Source organism: Ursus arctos, unplaced genomic scaffold (assembly GCF_023065955.2).
Source record: "Ursus arctos isolate Adak ecotype North America unplaced genomic scaffold, UrsArc2.0 scaffold_25, whole genome shotgun sequence".
NCBI lineage: Eukaryota > Metazoa > Chordata > Mammalia > Carnivora > Ursidae > Ursus > Ursus arctos.
The window spans coordinates 43,864,116-43,879,107 of record NW_026622930.1 but is presented as its reverse complement, the minus strand read 5'-3'; the positions used below and the strand labels follow the sequence as shown (position 1 = coordinate 43,879,107).

Here is a 14,992-nt window from a genome sequence, read left to right as displayed (position 1 = left end):
TCGAACCCAGAACGCCAGGATCATGCCCTGAGCTGAAGGCAGACACTTAATCACCGCGCCACCCAGGCGCCCCTGCCTTTTTTCTCTTTAAACTTGGTTCTCAGGAGTGGACGTCTTTCTGTGTCCATACATGGAGAGCTGCTTCTCTCTTGCCATTCCATCACAGTGCCCCCTCGTATGGAATTATCATGATTGCTTAATCTGCTATGGATATGCAATGGGGTTGTTCGAAGTGCTCCTGAATAGGGACAGTAATGAATAAAATTCTTGTATAATAATCTGTGTCCACACCTGCAAGTGTTTCTGCAAGAGAAACTCCTAGAAAGGAAATTGCAGGGTCAGGGACTATGCACATCTTAATTTGAACACATACTGCCAAACTGTCTTCTGAAAGGATTGAATCAGTTTTATACCCACCACCACGATTGAATAAATTAGCCTGCCTTTTCCTCTCACACTTCTGCTAACACTTGCACTCCTACGTTTTGTTTTGTTTTGTTTTGTTTTTAGACAAGGGAAGGGGCAGAGGGAGAGGGAGAGAAAGAATCTTTAGCAGGCTCCATGCCCAGCACGGAGACCACTGTGGGGATCCATCTCAAAACCTGGAGATCACCACCTGAGCTGAAATCAAAAGTCCAATGCTTAACCAACTGAGCCACCCAGGCGCCCCTAAACTTTTAAAGCCTTACCGATCTGATAAACAACAAAAAAGAGATGTCTTGTTCAAATTTCTCACATTTGGATTTATTGTAATTTAAAATATAAAGACATTATGTATGGAATCACTAATGATAAACCACTAAATAGTAAGCAAGTAAATAAAGCAGTAGTGAAAAAATTTAGTACTTTTTAAAAAAAGATTTATTTATTTATTTATTTATTTGAGAGAGAGAGTGAGCGCACGAGAGGGGTGAGGGGGAGAGGGAGAGAACTTCAAGCAGACTCCCCACTGAGCATGGAGCCCTATGCAAGGGGCTGGATCTCACGACCCTGAAATCATGACCTGAGCCAAAACCAAGAGTCTAAAGCTTAACCGACTGAGCCACCCATACGCCCCAGTACTTTCTTAAGCTTTCTCTGTTTCTACACCAAAATTAATAAATCATCAAATAAAAGTGCAGGTGACTAAGGGGGCAGTTACCTATTGGGAGTAGTCAGGATCCACTTCATTCTCCCAGGTTTAGGGAGTTCCAGAGTTGAGGATGTGCTCAGGGTCCTGCCTCCTTCCTGGCCTGCCCTAATCCCCATGAGCCCACACTTAAATGAGAACTACTCACAGAGAGCCAGGCTGGGCAAAGAGGCTAAAAGAACATTGCAACAAGAGCATGAAGGGAAAAGGTCTCTGTGATTCCTTCCTTCAAATTTAAAGAGAGCCCTAAATTCCACGCCTGCCTCTTTCCCTCAGTGAACAAAGGTGGTCTTCATTTTATTTTATTTTTTTAAAGATTTTATTTACTTATGTCAGAGAGAGAGCGAGACAGCACAAGCAGGGGGAGCAGCAGGCAGAGGGAGAGGCAGGCTCCCCGCTGAGCAGGGAGCCCGATGTCATGACCTGAGCCAAAGGCAGACACTTGACCGACTGAGCCCCCCAGGCATCCCCAAAGGTAGTCTTTAAAATGTGATTGGCTAGGAGGGCAAATGGTCTCTCCACTACGCAACCAGAGCTAATGGGATGGCAGTAGCCTTTGTCTTGGAAACGGGGTTCTCTTTGAAAGGGGCCTCCTTGGTTTGTTTCCTGGTGTTTTTCTCTAGTTGAAAAAGAAAAGCATGACCGGGATAAAAGAAAATTCTAGCAGTATTAGAAGACCTAATGAAAACTGAGCTGCTCTTGAGGTCCAGACCTCCAGTCTTGATACACCTGTTAATAATTTCTGGTGTACCCTTCTGGTAATTTTCCATGCATATATCAATATTTTCGTAAATGGAAGCATACTGTGTACACTACCGTGTAGCTTGCTTTTTTCTCAGCTAACATGCTATGTGGGTTATTCCAAATCTTCATATGTGGATGTATCTCGTTTTTCTTAACACCTGTGCGGTGTCTGACGGTGGCTCTAATCTACTTCGCCTGTGCTCTGCTGTGCAGGACGGAGGTTGAATCCATGGTTCGGGTATGACACAGCCACACGGCCCTTTATGCTAGTACATGTGCAGAATTTACTCCTAACGTGGAATGGCTGTGTCATAGTATTTTTGCATTTTTAATTTGGCTAGATATTCCATAATCACTTTCCAGAGAACTTATACCATTTCACATTTCCACCAACAGTATATGGAGGGGCTTTTCCTCATTCTCTCAGAAGAAGCTCTTTAAGGATTATCAATCCCACGTGTACTATACAGAATAAAACTGTCCCAAGGAAATGGATTTGTAAATGGCAGTCCCAGATTATACAAATCAGAAACCTTCAAAGTAGTCAAATCAGGTCCATTGATATGAATCTGTCTTTACGATGACTTTGTATGTCTCCGTTTACTCTGCGATCTTGTGAGCTGCACCAACTCTGGCAATTTTGCCCGTAAATCACCGTTTCTGAAGGTGGCGATGGTTTCAACACCACTTCAGTGCTCATACTGAAAAAACTTTCTAGCACGTTCTCCCATTCTGAAGTTTGAGTTTACCCCTTTCCCAAGTTATTACCAGGATAATTTTCCATTGCCCCCAAATAACCTCTGCTCTAGCCACTGGCTGCACAAAGAGAAAGTGACCACGCCCACTGTCATTAGCAGTAATGCTGCCTTCGGGTCATATAGAACTTCTCCACCCACGGGCCTTAACATTTTTGTGTATGTTATCTCGTCTACTCCACAGCACCCGACCGAGCTTGGGAAGGTGTGCTTGAAATCTGGAGCGACACGCTGAAGCTATTTGATATCTTCTATAGCGGCCATGAAAACAAGATCCCGTATCAAGTGCCCAGAGTAAATCAAGGTGGATCCGAGGAAACCAGGTACCAGGACTTAGAAGAAATTCAGTAAGTGATATTACTTGTTTTAGTCTCTTTGGGATTTCCTCAGGATCTGTGGGGACCTTTAAAAATGCAGCCTCAGGGCACTGAGATGCCAGACCTCCTTCCAGCGTGAGTGTTAGCAGGTGAGCCCATGCTCTGATCTGGCCACCCTAAATCTGAATACTGAGGGTACAGCTTCCCATACTCTATTACCTACGGAAAAAGAGACGACAAGGTAGGAAGATGTGAGGATGATTAGGGAGGGAGAGCAGGTGGCAGTGGGAAAAGCACACCTGGCGGCTTGAACCCTGCTGCCAGGCGATCTGGTACATGATGCCGGGGTGTCACTAGGCTCTCTTAGGCATTTTCAGAGGCAAATTTACATTAGGATTCTTTAGCGGTCACAAAGGTCACTTCAAGTAGGGCGGCACTTTGGCTGAGAAACCCCACAGCTCTGAAGGGGCCTATGTATCTCGTATAGGGTCTAGTTTATTCAGGGGAGTGACGTATTTTGGGTTTCAGAGAGTAACAAGAAGGTACCTGCTGCTGTTCTAAGCTCTCCGGTCCAGACAAATGTAGACGTCACTTGCCCTTTGCACTAGTACCCAGATGTCCCAGGACTGAGCCCAACTCAGAGTCCACTGTGTCCCTGAGGCCACCATTCCCAAGTGCAACCAGCCCCTGGCCTAGGAGCCCCATTGAGTAGATTCTGAAGTTTTCATGCTGCTCAAGGCTCTCCAGCCCGAAACGGCATGACATCGTCAATACCAGTCAGGGCAGAGCTGGCACATCCCTAGGCCTCCAAGAGAAGGCCCGGGGTAGGCAGAGGAAAGGAGGAAGAAAGTTAACTGTTATTATACCTCTGTTCTGTGCCTTGAGCTGTGTGTCACTTCCTTGGTGGCAGGGACTAGTGTAGTTATTCTATAAAAGGGGACCTGAGGAACAGAGAGGTTAAATAACTTGCCCAGAGTCGCAGAGCACTTTAATGTCTATGTAGACATCTGTTGATTTGGCCTGCTTTGCATCCCTTCCTCCTTCTCAAGTAACAGTACCATCTCTTCCAGGTTTAAATGGGACCCCCCCCAACCCCGCCACCAGCCCCATCCCACCCAGGGGTGAATACGTGACTTAGAATTGGTCAATCAGAAACCTCACCAAGAACTTTGTTGCACCCCCGGGAAAGAGACTGTCTCCTTCCTCCACCCATCCTTAGTACTAAGGACCACGTGAGTCTAGAGCTACCGAGGAAGACTCCTTAGAGTGAGGTCAGAGATCCACAGAGAAATAGAATGGAAAGAGAGAACACAGATTTCCAATAACATCTCTTGAGTGCCTGAAAACAAAACAACTCCTTGGACCTTTCAGTTACATGAGCCAATATAGCCTTTGCTTATACTGTTTTGATGAATGCAGTAAAAAGCTTGAATTTGAACCCAGCATTGTCTGATTCTAAAGCTAATGCTTTTCCCCTGAAACAGAACAACTTCCCCAGACACAGCAGGCCAACATTAACCCTTTAGTTGCATTCTTCAGGGTGGAGAACAAGTCTGAGGCAGTCCTGGCCTTGAGGACATTTCTAGTATTGGCCCGTTAAAAAAGTCAACCCTCTCAACACACAAGTTCCTCTGGGGGTTGACGGCTAATAAGAGTTTCCCTTAGTATCTGGTCCCCAGTCATATCCTGGGGTCTTGGACTTTGTTGTGTTGCAACCTACCAAAGCTGTGGTGATATGGGCCCCTTAGAGGTGCCAGCCAAGATCTCTCCAATCGTACACACATGTGGGGACACCAAGCATTCCTTAGAGGGTGGATGGCACCAGCAATTGTCACAGCGTTCATGGGAAAACATTGCCGGGGGATTGTCTTCGTCTGGGATGCCGTAAGAAAATGCTATAAACTGGATGCTTTAAACAACAGGTATTTTCTTGCAGTTCTGGAGGCTGAAGGCCCTAGATCAGGGTGCTGGCCAAGTAGGGTTCATTCTGAGGCCTCTTTTCTTGGCTAATAGATGGCCACCATCTTGCTGTATGCTCACATGATCTTTTCTTGCTTATGCTAGAGAGAGGGAGAGAGGAAGGGGGAGAGAGAGTCCAGAGAGCATTCTGATGGTGTCTTTTTTATAAGGATACTAATCCTATTGGATCAGGGCCCTACCCTATTTTGAAATATGGTTATGTTGGGGTTAGGCCTTCCACACGTGAATTCTGACGGGGCGGGACATAAACATTCAGTCCATAACAGAGATGCACTGGAAATTTCAGTCAAGGAGATGTGAAGAAATGTAGAACAGAGTCTCCAGAAGAACTTAAAGGCACTGGGTGCTCTTTCTCAGAGCCTAGGCTCAGGCTCTTTGCAATGATCAGGACAGATGTCTTCTGGATCTATGCTCCTTTGTTGTCTCATTATAGGACAAAATGCTGGATTCCTCTTGTTTGGGCGGCAATGTATGTCAGGGCTTCCTGGTTTCAAGATAAATCTGCATGCTAACGTTGTGGTATCCCAACTGGGAAAACTAAATTAGTTAACTGAAAATGAAAAATAGGAAAATTAAACCAGCAAGTTCTCGAAACATATTGGGCCAATTTAAAACCCAGGTTAACATTGATTTATTGTTTTAATAAGATTCCTGTGTAAGGAAAAATGACTGGTCTAGAGCGTAAATAAGTGCGGGAATGTGTTTATTTGGCTGCAATATGCGGAGCAACAGGGCAAATGACTCCTCAAGTTTTCTATATTTTTCCCCCTTATCTTTAAAATCACTGGGCCTTAAAGCATTATTTTTTTTACCTAAGATGAATGTCCCCAGAATGATGTTAGAGACCGTTAGTATTCTGAGTTCTGTCTTCACCAAAAATGACCCATAGAGGGAGAACTCTGATGGGGGCCTGAGGAGGCGCTGGTCCACAGCTCTCCAGCCAGGACACTTCTGTGGCCAAAAGAGAAGCTCTGCTCAGAGGAGGCCAAGGGGAGAGACAGCTGGACCTGCCCCCAGCCCCAGGACCAGCTCAAACTGGGAGCAGCTTCCAGCACAAAGCTGTCACTGCAGGACGGAGTTTACAGGAGGCAGTGGGACCCCTGCCTCCTCAATAAGTCAAGTCCGCCTCGAGTCTAGAGATCTTGTCCAGCTCCCCTTGACCTCTCTGGCCAGCCATAATGCAGAACTATGGTCAAGAATTTGGGGCTCTCCCATTGAACATTCTGGAACGGGCAGTCATGTGCACTTCCATCTGACAAGAAGGCCAGGATAAGAGTGTCCAAAGGTCACCGCCAAGGCATTGCACGGCTAACCTATGGCCTCGAAAATCTCATGGTCATCCCTAACTCTGACAGCACAGAGGCGGGAGATGTAAGGGTCATTTCCAGGGCCTTGCAAAGAGGCGCAGAGCCAAGCAGCCAAGTCCCCAGGCTCTCGGGAAATAACTTCTTAGGAGTAACAGGCACTGTGAAGAAGGCACGGAGCCTAAAATGAATTTAACTTTGTTTCCTGTGTTTTATTTCTTGAGCCAAGTGGTGGATACAGGGGTATCTTTTATATTTTTCCATATCCTTTGTTTGAATGTCTTAAATATTGTATAATACATTTAAGAAATAAAATTACGTTACAAAAAGAAGACATTAAAGTAGGACCGTTGGGATACCTTTTGAAATTCAAGATGATTGATGAATTTGAGGGGGGACTGAAGAGTTATGTGTGTATAAGATGTCCAGATAAGGTACTCCCCATCCAGGGCCTACAGATATAAGTCTTCTCCCAGGGTGAAAGAATGCAGTCCGTCAGCTATTGAGTCAAATCCTAAAATATTAGCAACAGAACATTCTGCTTCTTGCTTGGACCCGATAGAATAGGAAAGCTACAACTTTTGTCTTTTTGTAGGTAGAGTGCATTTAATCCCTACAAAGCTCGTTTTCATTCATGTAGTTCCCACACACAGCCTCAGAAAGATGGTGGCCTTTTGCCTTTTTTCACTCTGGAGAATGAAATTATGGGCACATCACAGGAGGCTGAACACACTCTGGAAAGGGGCAGGAAGGCCAGAATCGGAAACAGAGCCATTTTGCTCCACAAACCCTCACTCCCCACCAGAAAGACTTTGCAGGTGTATTTAGCAATCCGGTGTGTATCAGATGTTAGATAAAGTTAATTGGGAGCAGACATTTATCATTACTGATTTGTATTTGATGGGCATTTATCACACGACATTGTCAACAAACAGTAGAAGATAAGAAGGCTGAGTAGTAACAGGGATCGGCAAGGTTTCACGAGAGGGTGTGATCATTATCATGAGGCACTCGCCCACAGTAACAAGTCCATGAAATTGAGTTCCATGGAAAATGCTTTAGAAGAAAACCCAAGGACATCTTTCAGAATTACTGAAGCTGTTATCTTTTGGGGATGTCTACGCATATGTACATATGTATGTTTTTTTTTTTAAGGATTTTATTTATTTATTCAACAGAGATAGAGACAGCCAGCGAGAGAGGGAACACAAGCAGGGGGAGTGGGAGAGGAAGAAGCAGGCTCATAGCGGAAGAGCCTGATGTGGGGCTCGATCCCACAACACCGGTATCACGCCCTGAGCTGAAGGCAGACGCTTAGCCGCTGTGCCACCCAGGCGCCCCTATGTATGTGTTTTTAATTGAACTATTTCTTACTTTGGATAATAGGGAGGTCTAAATAAAAAGTTAAGGCCAAAAGGCCTTGTTATATGCAGTAAGCTCATATTTCAAATATATGAAATGTGGCTCCATTCATTGCTTCATTAAAAGCACTGACTTCAATTCGATTAGGTTGATTAATGACATACTAGTTAATAAATGAAAGTAAAGTGAATATTATTATATGAGAAGTGTTGATTTGGGGGGGGGGCGGTTAAAAGAATACAGTGGAACTGTTTGATCAATATACAGCCGAAATACCCACCTGGAGAACCGTAGCCCCGACAGTTTACAAGAAAACCTTCAAAACTATGGTGTGATGTGGTGGGAAGGAAGGGCGCTGGCTCAGGAGTCAGGCAGATTTGGGCGGAACTCGGATACACCCTTTATTAGATGTGTGACTTTGGGCACCAGGCTCCTCATCTGTAAGAAGGGAGTAATAATTACCCACCCAGGTGGTGGTTGGGAGGGGGACTGAAGCCACGCACGCAAAACTCTGAGCCCAGGGCTGGCAGCTAGTACGCACTGGAGTCGGAGTTACTCTCCCTTACCTCCTCAGGAAAAGATGCTTGTATCTAGAAGTCTCCTTCTTTCGGAGGAAGAGAGTCTAGGTTTGAATTTGTTGTGGTAACAGTGAGAGAAAATAAAGTAATGGGATTTTATCAATAGTTTCTCCCATGGCTCTCAAACCCTTTATGAGCCACTGTAGAGTTCTTGCTTACTAACGGTGGCAGCCAGGATGCAAAGTTCTAGCTCTTCCAGTTGTAAAATACTGAAATGCTTTCTTACCCATTGCTAAGTTACACTGGACTGAGTCCCTCTGTGACCACCCAACCATCTCGGAACCCCTCTTCCTCCTTGATCCAGCAACCAAAGGGTTGATGCTTACTCATTAGGGAGGGGGGGTTAGAAAATCTTCTAGAGAGTTCTGGCTAGTTGTCCATTTGGATACACTGGAATGTATCACTACGCCCCTCTGGTTCCTAAATAGTTTAGAATCACTGTTTTTTTCTAACCAGTTGTTTCTTCACACACCTCTTTGGTCCCCAACTTCTTTGTGGGAGAGCAGAGAACTTGAAGTCACTCTCCCCTGGGGAGGTCTCGTTGGTGGACTAGAGCTGGCTGTCCTCGCTGGCGTCTCGTCTCCTTGGATAGTTTCCCCTCTTAGCTCCAGCTGCTGTGGGGTCACTTTTCCCTGCAAGGTCTGTAATAGAAACCAAAAGGGTATAACTGAAGTCCCAGCCTACAGGGTAGTTTTGTTTGTTTTGAAGGATTCTGAACTATGAAGGAGGGATCTCAACAATGTGGTTTCCTGTGGGTGGGCCTGTTGTGAACAGGCAGTCTTTCCCCCGAGGGCCGATACATTCTTGGAAAGAGCTGACAGAGCTGCTCCCAGACCCAGCCCATGCAGACACAAAACTGGGCAAGTTAGGTCCCTGTTTCCCTCCAGTGGATCCCCCTTCTGTGAGTCCCTCCCCCTAGGGGGTTATTGTAAAGAGGCCCATGAATCCATATTCGCAACAACCGCTGTCTTTATCCGTTCCACTAACATTCACATACTTTGGGCCAGGTGCTGCAGCAGTCTGCGCCCTCGCTGGTCTGTAAATGTTACTAGATACTGTTGTGATTAATAAAGCACAAACTTATCCAAAAGCGTACTAAACTCAAATGCCTTTGTTCACATATTATTTTTAAGTCAACGGATACTAAAAGTACAACTACTATCATGTGGAAGGCTGTAATATTTGACATGAACTAGAGGTCCTCATCCTCGAAAAGTCGGACAGTATTGTAGCTCATTATGGAGATGACAAGAAGGTAGGTAATTTCATGATTCGCATATTAGCAAAGAGACAAAAGAATGCCAACTCACCCCTCTTCTGCATGGGAGGCCACCATTCCAGCCAGTGGGGTGTTCCCACTTCTTCATAACTGCAAAGCGAAGAGGAAGATTAGGATAATTCCAGAGACTCGCAGCACTCAGGAAAGCATGGCCACAGCCAAACAGGACTTTTACGCGCAAGACCAGTGATAGCTGCTGAACACAAGTATGTCACCACCTCTGGGAGCATGAGATCGAAGGGGGCTAAAGGCCAACGCAATTCGTTGTGCGTCTTCTCTTCCCTCCCTCCTCAGCCCGCAGCCCTTCTGTTCTTTCCTCCTCTGGCTGGTCTTCAGAAAAGTGTTGGCAGGTGGCATCCAGCTGGGACGGCTGCCAGGTTTCTAGATGGAGGAGCTGTGTGGCAGCTGTGCTGGCAGGGTAAGGCCCGGAGGAGCCAGGGGAAACGAAATTAAATCCCGATTCTCCATGGTGAGCTACGGGACATTTCTAACACACGGGGGCAGCGGCTGGCTGCCTCGCTCCGGCTGGTACTAAACCTAGCGCTGCACATAGAAACAGCAGCAGTGACCGACAGGACGAGAATCACCATGCCAGAGCAGTGCGGGGGGGGGGGGGGGAATTTGGTCTTCAACAAAACCCCCACATAAAGGTTTTTTTAAAAAGTCTCATTATTTGCTGGTGATGTTATAACACACCTTCATCCAAGCCGCACTAGTTTGAGCAAACATCTCATAATCTTTCCCATCTAATCCCCAACCGGCAGTAATTTTAAGGAGTGGCCAGTTTCCAAGGGCAATATGCCAGGTCTTTACAGAATCAAATAAAAGGGGGAACTGGCAAAGCGAAGACGGCAAATGTATGTAGTCATCTATGTCTCGGATCCAGAAAACATTACTCTTCCCTCAAGGAATCAGATGAGTCGTGATTGAACAGTGGAGTGTTAGAGGGTCCTCCAGACTAAACTAGCTGATCTTTAAAACTTCCGCAGGAGTTAATGCCTGACAAAAAATATTAACGTATTTAACAAAAACACAGAAAATCACTTATGCTTCGATATCATTGAGTAATCACCCCCTCCGACAACCATCAAAATGTCCACGTCCTACTCCCCAGGCCCTGTGCACGTGTTACCTAACACACCATAGGGATTTTGCAGGTGTGATCAGTAACCTTCAGATGGGGCGATGGATCGGGATTATCTGGGCAGGCCTGCTGTAATCACAGGAGTGCTTATGAGTGAAAGAGGGAGACAGGACGGTCAGTGTCGGTCATGGGATGTGAGAAAGACTGGACCGGCCCAGCTGGCTTTGAAGATGGAAGGTCATGAGCCAAGGAACGCAGGCGACTTCTAGAAACGGCAAGGAAACAGACTCCCTCCCAGAGCCTCCAGAAAGGAACACAGCACCACTGATAATCTTGACTAAAAAATTCTTTCTATATTTCTTTCAGGATTAAAGATAGTCTATTCCATTTAGAATAGATCCTCTGGCAACATTTCGTTACAAGAGCTTTCAAAAGATGCTCTTTTTCTTAGATCCTCTCCTCAACAGGGAGGTATCAAACCCTAATTGCATTAGATAATTGGGTCAATGGGACACAAGGTATATTTGCAAAACCTAAGTCACACAAAAAGTAGATGGCAGACAGAAATGGACCCTTTGGTCTCACATGGGTCACTGCCATGAGAAATCCCGTACCTTACTGATTTTGGAAATAAGCAAATGTTCTAGATAAAACGCTCTTATGTTTCCACCCCTAGATTCTGAAATATGTCAGAGATTCAGCCTTCAGAATTGGTTAGTACATCAGTAAAATCAATATCACCAAGAATTCAAGACCGAGAATTTTACTGGCAGAAAACGAAAGCATGAGATTTCTCCAAAGTTACAACTTTCACAAGAGGAAGAAGAATAAAGACACTTTTACTTGACTTGTTCAGGTTAAGCTATTATTTTCCCAGGTGCATTTCAATGGCCTTTTTTGGGCCAGGTGTGCATTTCATGTGATGTGATCTCTAATTTCAACAGGTTTGGAGTGAGGAAAAAAAATACATATCGTTGGCCTCATGTCAAAACACATCTCAATCCGGTACATACCTGAAAAATACAAGCCAGGGTAAGATTGCATGGGAATATGTTTTCCAAATTCTATCTCTATTGAAATTTCTTTGCCAGTCGATTGTGGATCAGCTGCAAGTAATCGTAGGCCCCCAAAAGTGCGCTGCGGGGCAACATAATAAGCTGGAATCGATAGGGGTCTGGACCAGAGGGATGGCCCAGGAACAGCACTGGCCTCTCAGGAAGAGGACCAGGACCCCAAAGGTAATGCATTAGGAACATGGGAAGCTCGGGTCCCCCCAGGATGGTGTTACTCTTCAAATAGTCTAACTGGTGGTTTGTATCTCTGGACAGAGAGAATATGCCTTAGGCATGGATGATAGCAATGCCTTGTAAGAAGTGACGGGGTCCAGGTGGGTTGAAGCACAGCGGCTTCAAGCGGAGGTAGAAGGAGGTGGGTGTGTAAGAGCAGTAGGCAGCTGTGCAAGGAGAGAGGCGTAAGCAGGTGGTCATGGAGTTAAACCAGGGGCTGGCGTTCATGGCAGCTCCAGGCCAGGAAGGAAAGAGAAGTTCATGAACCAGGACAGAAGCTCCTTGCTACACGGAACATACATGCAAAGGAAGTTACTTAAGCAAACCGTGGCTCCTAGAGCGGCAGCCACCAAGCTCAGGAACCTAATTCTCCATCCCGTGGCCCTGCAAATTCGGCTTGCTCTCTGACTGCCTTGGAGGCTGGCTCCGGTTGGGCCTTCCCACTAGAAACCACCAGTCCCTGCAGCTGGGCAGAGCCGTGGCAGGGTAAGAGGCATTTCCAACGATGTTGGCTTCATTCCAGTGGATCATTACATTTTTTTTTCAGCAAGAAGCTGCAAGAATTTGAGTTTTACATCCTTTCTCCAATCTTAAGGCTGTGGAGTTCCCATCACATGAACATCTCACTTCGTGATTCCATGAAGTGAGCCTGAAATTAAAAATGGAGACCATTAAAAAGGTCACCATAACATTTCATCGCGGGGGTTGGCCTTGTCCGTGCTTAGCCTCAAAGTGGAGGCAGGCAGCCAGTGAGAGATGAATCTGAGGAGAAGGGAGCAAGGAAGGGAGGAAACAAAGTGAACTCTCTGAACTGAGTCAGAGCAAATGAATCAAAGCACAGGAGTAAGAAAGGTCCAGCACAGAGGATGCACCATGGCCGTTCAGGGCTTCCTGAAGACTTCTAAAGAAGACCCAGCACCACAGAGAAGGCCAGTAGAGGCCCAAACACGAGGCCATTAAGTATCCCAGCTCTTGGGAGGCGAGGCGCAGCTGAGTTGCACAGAGACAGCACATGGCTTTTGCAGACAGGGAGGCGGGAGAGACTGAGAGCAGGCAATCCACTCTTGGTATCACCAGGCTGGGAGAAGAGGTTTTGGTTCCCATGAGAGGTCTCTTAGGTTTCAGACCTGACATATTCCTAAGCACAGGCGGCTAATTGTACACCTGAATTTACGGAGGGGGAAGGCCGGGGGAGCAGAAGTCCTCCCCGGGGATTTCGTCAGGAGCTCGTAGCTCCGTGCAGGCTGTTCGAAGGACGGTGAAAGGACATCTGCACAGAACCTGGCCTTCAGGGCTGGTACGGCTGGTTAGCAATCTTCTTGTCAGCCTCTGATTGCTGCTGTTTCTTAAATTCTCTCTCCTGTTCCTTCTTGCCACCCCTACTACTGAGCCACCAGCGGTGGGGGTGGGGCAGGTGAAAGGGGGAGGCGAGTGCAGAGAAATCTCGCTGATCCCTTTGTCAGACTGCCAGTGGCCCTTGCGTCCCCCTTGGGAAGATGCTGATCTTGAACTTCAAGGATAAACAGGGCCTGTGGCTCACACAAGATTTGGCCACTGAATTACGAGGTGACAGGCCAAATAATAGCTCCTTTCTTTTTTTGCAGGTTCCCTATTTGCTTAGCTTACCCTAGCCTGCCTGTCAGACCAAAAGTTATATGGGGCTTTGTAAATAAAAATGCCAGTTATGAGAATACATGCCACAGTGGTCTCAGGTGGGGTCTCGAGAAAACAGAACCTCAGACGGTGATTGCATGCAGGTGACTGGTTGGGCGCGGGCTGGGGGATGCTGTCTGTGGAGGAGCGAGGGAGGTGGGATTGGCAGTGGAAGACGCTTGCCTGCCCTGCGCTCCCGAAGACAGTCTCAGCTCCTCCCCCAGGGAGCCCTGAGGTGGGCTGGCTCTGCAGAGTTGTCCTGAACTGGGGAGAGGGGGCCAGAGCTTCATCCTCCTGCATGGCCACTGAAGGTGGGCTGCCTCCAAGAGCGGGATGTGACTTGGTCCTGGTGGCTCTCTTCACAGCAAGTCCTGGAGAGGGACTCAGCGGAAACTCAGCTCCCCCACAGGAAGGGTGGGCAAGAGCAGCGGGTCTGGAGGTGGTGACTGGGGCAGGGTCCGCGCCGTCTGCGGCCCAGGCTTCGTACTGCTCCCACCCCCTCGCGTCATACATTATGTGCTGCGGGCAGTTCGTCCAAGATACTGAAGGGCCTCTTTGCCTGGAAAAAACTTCTAAGACAAAATTTCGTAGCATGAACTACAACTTCCGCTGTGGTGGGCCTCGAGGTGTAACTGGTACTCATCATTCCTCTCCTTCCCCACCCGTTCTAGAACCCCTCTACTCCAGCATCTCTTGAGCATGACCTGGTGGGTGGCCCATGCCCTCCTCCCCTGAGCTCCTTGTCACCACGCACTTCTTGAATCATGGAAGTCGCACCTGTCCGCTTTCCATTAATACTGGGCAAGAGCATATCAGGAATCGAGAGAGCACCTGGGACCATGTCACGTCTCTCCTGCCCCATCACGGGACAGCAGCCTGACAGCCTCCTGATCATGAGCGTCAATTACTCGGCTCGGGTGGGGCCTCCTCTCCTTGCCTGCTGGCTTCCCGGCGTAAGAACCCTTCAGTAACCAGGTGGAAGCCATAGTCTAAGGTTTAGTGGGATGCTTGCTGTGTCCTGTGGTAGAAGCAGATTCCCCTGGGAATCTCTAAACCACAGAACCCGGAGCTGCGGGGCCAAAACCCACAAATTCTCTAAGTAAGTCATCGGTAGTGAGGAAAGTGGAGCCACCCCCACTTCTCCCTCTGGGTTCCCGGTACCCTGTATTCTATTGGTTTGATGCAGGTGGTTTACTGGGGAGTGGGCTCCGTATCAATGCCTGTACAGGAGTGAAGGAAGCGGGACTGGGCAGTGGGAGAAGGACGGTGATAGAGTCACAAGAAAAGTCTCATTTTTATTTTTATTTACAAAGCCCCATATGATTTTTTTTTTTTTAATTTACTATCTTGACCTGTGGGGAAAGGGAGTGGTTTCTGTTTGGCCTTCCTCACCACGAGGAGAGCTCTTACCTCATAGCTAACGAGCTAACATGGGTGTTCTGCCAACTACCAATGAGGTCTGTGCCAATCGCACATGCCAGGTCTGTGAAGAGACCACCTGGTAGGCCTGTGACCCTGGCG

The 14,992-nt window shown here is 47.2% G+C and overlaps 2 long non-coding RNA genes across 3 annotated transcripts in view; one reads left to right on the top strand and one right to left on the bottom strand.

Annotated features, from left to right (window-relative positions):
• The window catches only part of LOC123000159 (uncharacterized), a 112,817-nt gene extending 109,757 nt beyond the window's left edge, over positions 1–3,060 (top strand). For both annotated transcript variants that reach the window (XR_006407935.2, XR_008961367.1), the window contains exon 4: positions 2,813–3,060. This is a non-coding gene — a long non-coding RNA (uncharacterized LOC123000159). The remainder of the gene's footprint in view (positions 1–2,812) is intronic.
• Positions 723–9,870, bottom strand: LOC130544781 (uncharacterized). Its single transcript, XR_008961366.1, has 4 exons — positions 9,480–9,870; positions 8,642–8,810; positions 7,872–8,029; positions 723–5,475 (listed from the first exon to the last, which is right to left on the bottom strand). It is a non-coding gene; the product is annotated as an uncharacterized LOC130544781 (long non-coding RNA).
• Positions 9,871–14,992: the final 5,122 nt, after the last annotated feature.